Below are 5,392 nucleotides of genomic sequence, written 5' to 3' on the forward strand. Positions count from 1 at the left end.
ACTAGACATTTATAGAAAACTTCCAACTACAGAAGAATAAATATTTTTCTCAAGTACACACAGAACATTCTCTAGGATAGACCATATGTTAAGCCATAAAAGAAATCTCAATAAATTTAAGAGGATTTAAGTAATACCAAGTATGTTCCTCAAGCACAAAAAAAATGAAATTAGAAAGAAACAGGCTGGAAGCAGTAGTTTGTACCTGTAATCTCAACACTTTGGGAAGCCAAGGTAGGGGGGCTGCTTCACCCTGCTTCATCCCAGGTATTTAAGATCAGCTTGGGCAAGAGAGCAAGACCACATTTCTAAAAAGAAAAAAATTACGTGGGTGTGGTGGCACATGCCTGTAGTCCCAGCTACTCAGGAGGCTGAGGTGAGAGGATCACCTGAGCTGGGGAGGTTGAAGCTGCAGTAAGATGTGATCACACAACTGCCCCTAATCCTGGGAGTCAGAGTGAGACCCTGCCTCAAAAAATAAAATAAATAAAAAAGAAAATTTAGAAAATTCAGAAATCTATGGAAATTAAGCATACTCCCAATGACCAATGAGTCAAAGAAAAAATAATCACAAGGGAAATCAGAAAATACTTTGAGATAAATAAAAATGATTTATCTCATTGGATTTGCGTCTGGCAAGAGTCAATCATGGTGCCTATCCTTCCCTATCCAAAGCTGGAACAATTGAAAATACCCTCCCTAGATTTGAATCCTGGAAGAAAAAAATAAAAATAAAAATGAAAACAAACATACTCAAAACTTATAGAATACAGATAAAGCTGTCAGGAATTTTTGCTCTACCTGCATTGTTTGGAATTTATAAAAATGTGTTCAAGTGCTATAATTTCAAAAATTTCTAATTGTTTTGTCAACTCCTTCATTTAACAGTAGGAGTTCCAGAAACCTGGAAAAGTTGAACAGTTCTCTCACAGCTGCACTGCTCGTTAGTGGAGGTTTGGTAAAACCCAGGGACTCCAAATTCCTGCATTATTTGTGTGACCCATCGAATATCCTTTTCCATCACACTACTCAGCGAATAATGTTTTCTTCACTGCCACCGAGTATAGTTAACTGCACATTTATTTTATCTAATCCACTAGACTATGAGGTCATGAAGTGTGAGGACTTTCTTATATTTTCCAGGATGCATTAGCACAGAACTTTGACTAGCAACTGTGAAAACACATGTTTTGCACTCCAATATAGGCATTGGGCTAGGTGGTAGAGGTAAAAGGTAAATAAGATATGGTCTTTCCCATTGAAGAAGTAATTTATTGAGCAAGTGTTCAACAACTTTTTGACTGATTAAGTAAATGGATTTTGAAACTTAGAACTCAACAGTCCCACCTACTTACCGACACCTGACTTACCGAAATTCTTTAAAATATTATATTTAAAAGCTCAGCAAGAAGAATGAGCTAGCCAGACACCAGCTTCTCCAGCAATATATTAAAACCATGAATGACCATCCCAAACTTACATGTTTCAGACCAACAAGGTATAAAATAAGGACCAAGTAAAGCTTTTACCATCTAGACAGGCATTTTCCACTGACAGATGAGATCATCTTCTTCCCAGGAGGTGGGTCCTGGGGGACTTCTTGCATTTTGAAACAATAAACTTAAAAGAGATTTATTTTTAAAAAATTGATAGCAGTAATAAGAAAATACATCCCTAGTTTAGAAAGAAAATTTAATTATGGATGCAATGTTAAAATACACAGGCACAGAAAGAAACCTATAAGAAACAGATTATACTGTAGACTGGATTAATGAGGAGCACTGAGACCTGGGCTTTTCCTTAGCTCCGTTACCACCGGACACACACAAGTTCTGTTAAGAAGGATTGCACCAAGCTGCTGCAGAGCTGAGACACAAATGGTTTTTATTGTCTGTGGGCTCAGAGTATAATACTGCTGCAAAATGTAGCTCCGGGAAGACCCTGTCATTTGCTTTCAGAGTGACTCTGTCTCTTGATGCTCCATGGATGTCTTTCCCTAAGCATGAAGAAAACCTCTATTATTGAGAAGCTCAGTGGCAAAGGATAAAGGCTGAACAGCAAGAGGAGAGTTCATGGGTGACAGGAGGTTTCAGAAAAGGGACCTAGAATCAGTGAGTCACAGAAACACAAGGCCCAAAGGATTTTCATTTCAACATTAGTGATGGCCCAAGTGACTGAATTCAGATTTTTAGAAATCTTAACTTAGTATGTACTTGTTAGTGAACATTTGATGACTGCTTAATCAGGACTGGATAGGTTATGCTGCTGGTAAAAAGAGAAAATAAGTATCTTAGTGGATTTTAATAACAAAGTTTTATTTCTTGTTCATACAATGTCTCTCGCAGTTTGGCAGAAGCACCTGTCCAGCATAATGACTCAGAGGCCTAGGCTACTTGAGCTGCCACCATCTCAAACCCTGCTGGTCACCATGTCAGAGGAAAGAGTTCTCTGGAAGGTCTTAGCCTGCCAATTACAATCTGGCCAAAGGGACACATATCGGCTCTGCTCACAACTCATTCGACAGAACTAGTCTCATGCCCACACCCAAACTTCAAGGGGCAGGAAATGCAACCCTCTTATGTACCTGAAGTCACATAGCCAGAACTATTTGGTGAATGGCATCAATGACTGATTATCACTGTTATCAGTGATTATGGCAAAACAGAAATCCTAGCAGCTTTAGTAAACCTCTGTCTGTGCACCATCAAACATTCAGCAATAAATGTTTAAACTCTAGGACTATGTGCCAGGCTCTGCATTACCAAACTCTAGATATTTATCCCATTATTTTGTGGTTCTACCCTATCTTATCATTTTCAGCCCATCATTTATCTATCTGCATACAGTTTGGAATCATAACTTCCGTGTCTCCATTGATTGCAGAATCCACCAAGTGGATAAGCTCTGACAGCATAATTTGTTCAACTGGAAATTACAGGTGGAATAATTCCAGAACAGGTTCTGCTACAATAAAATATGGGGTTTAGTATGATTTGAAGTTTAATACCTGTAAGGAAAAGACTGCAAACTCAAATGCCTTCAGGGGACAGCAGGTAACATAATTGCAGGAAAAAAACCACTTTTAAGAGGTGGTGGCTATTGGGGGCCAACCTGAACTGGGGAGAGCATGGCCTATCTAAAAGGCAGAGTATCTCCTCCGGATTCTTACATAAAATCTAGGTTTTGAGTTTCGGCCAAAAAATCTGTTTTCTAAAATTATACTTTATGAGCCAAATAAAGCATGTCCATAAGCAAAATCTTGACTGCAGGCTACCAATTTGCACCTTCTGTTGAAAGGTTTGTGTTATTAAAATACATCCCACAAGGCTGATTATTCCTTGCTAGGCACCATGCTCACGTTTTAGGTAGCTGCCACTGGACTAGTGATGGAAGGGCAATATGAAGCCACAGGCTGTGATGAAGTATGCCTCGTTAGGTTTGGGTTACTGAAAGAAATGAAGAGGAAAGGACATGAGGATTTCCTTAATGCATTACCAATCCTTCTATAGAAATATCACTTTTTAGTAATGCTAATATATCCTTTTAAACATGGGGAAAATTGAGACGCACATGCGAATAAACTACAATATCCAGTTACAGGTAATAGAGGGCCTAACAGTAAATTTCAGGAGTGCTAAATTATGTTGTGATAAAGGTTTATCTCATCCAGTGGACATCCTCAAGTTTCAGTCTTGGCTCTGAGCTCCTTCTCAAAATATAAGTGAGTGTAGCTGAGTAGTTTCAGAATATAGACTATAGAGCCAAATACAACCTTCCCAACTGTGTAATCTTAGGCAGGTCACTTAACTTCCCTCTGCTTCCATTTTCTTATTATTAAAATCTGATACTAATAGTATCTTCCCCTTAGGTTTGCCATGAGGATCACGGGTCAGTAATACATGTGAAGCACAAAGAACCTTGATGGCACAAAGCAAACGTTGAGTGAAAATATGTTATATTCGTTTCTTAACACTTTCTTATCAACTATAAGAAACTCCTGTGGTGTTTACTTCTTGCTAGAGAGAAAACATTTTCATCTTTTTTCCAAAATAATTTGTCCTTAATGACTATTCTTTGAGTGCCATTCAAGCTCTTGAAATAGAGGAATGTCTGTACAGCTGCAGTGACATCTTGCCAGGGAGTCTTTCTTTTTTCAGGACTTTTAATGTCCATTTCACAACACGGTTCTGGTTAGTACTTCTTTGGGGGGATTTCTGGTCAGCCCAAATCTTGCTGCCTGTTTTCCCACATCCTCCTCCTTAAACTCCCATCCCACACCCTTCCCCTGGCACATACTTTAAATCCACTTGAACACCACAGATGAATCATTTGGCAAAATAAAGAATAATTTCTTCACAGGGAACTCCTCGGAACTCTGTGGTGTTTTGACCATCTGCAGCCATGGAAACAACAGATGAAGTGTATGGTCATTGGAATGCTTTTAACTCATGCTTCCTGTGGTAGAGACTACTAATTGCGTCTCAGTAGCCTTTTTCCCTGTCTTTTAGAAAGTTTTAGCTGAGCACATCACTGCCCCACTAAAACATATCCCTTATGCTTGGTGTTGCCATGTGAAAGTCCTGACCACAGAGATGTAAGCAGGAATGCTGCGTGCCTTCCAGGAATTCTCTTTAAAGGAAGAGTACCAATTCTTCCTTCAAGCTTTCCTCTATTGTGATACCTTGGATATGAATATAATGGCTGGTGCTCCAGCAGCTATTTTAGACTATAAGATTTGAGGCAGTCATTCTCAAAGTATAGGATGAGGACACAGAGAACAAAAGCCTTGCTCAGGAGGTCCATAGAATCCTCCCTTTTCCAAATATATATCTATGTCAAGCCTAAAATGTTCTTCATAAACTTCAACCAAAGCAATAAGTATATTGCAACAGACTGCATACAGTGGCATATATAAAATTCGAAGTGTCATCTATTAAGCCAGATAGAGATTTATAAAAATGGAAAAAAGTTATTCTTCTCACTAATTGTTTTGTCTTAGAAAACATCATTATTTTTCACAAATCTGTGTTGTTGCTAACATGCAGTAGGTTTATTATTTTTATTTTAAAATGAATAAAATGTGTAAAAACTTTCTCAGTTTTAATTTTTACTACAGTAACTTCTTACAGAAACAAAAGCTCTTTGCAGGTCTCAATAACTTTTAAGGGTGTAAAGGGATCCTAAGACCAAAAAGCTTGAAAGCTGGTTTAATTCTACACTCTATAAATAGTGGGGAGATAAACTACAAAGAGCCTGAGTCAATGTCAACTTTTTTTTTTTAATGGGAGCAAAATTTAAACTTCTATAATGCGTAAGTCACTATTATTGGGGTATTTCTGTTATATAAAGCCAAACTAATTTTTTTAAACAGACAGCTTCATACTTCTGTTTG

General features: G+C 38.0%; 1 long non-coding RNA gene across 1 annotated transcript; it reads right to left on the reverse strand.

The window, feature by feature from the left end:
• Nucleotides 1-634: 634 nt before the first annotated feature.
• Nucleotides 635-4,377, reverse strand: LOC118154648 (uncharacterized). Its single transcript, XR_004744819.3, has 3 exons — nucleotides 4,297-4,377; nucleotides 3,359-3,446; nucleotides 635-1,996 (listed from the first exon to the last, which is right to left on the reverse strand). It is a non-coding gene; the product is annotated as an uncharacterized LOC118154648 (long non-coding RNA).
• Between the last annotated feature and the right edge of the window lie 1,015 nt (nucleotides 4,378-5,392).

The sequence above is a fragment of the Callithrix jacchus genome, chromosome 6 (genome assembly GCF_049354715.1).
Source record: "Callithrix jacchus isolate 240 chromosome 6, calJac240_pri, whole genome shotgun sequence".
In the NCBI taxonomy this organism is placed as follows: Eukaryota; Metazoa; Chordata; class Mammalia; order Primates; family Cebidae; genus Callithrix; species Callithrix jacchus.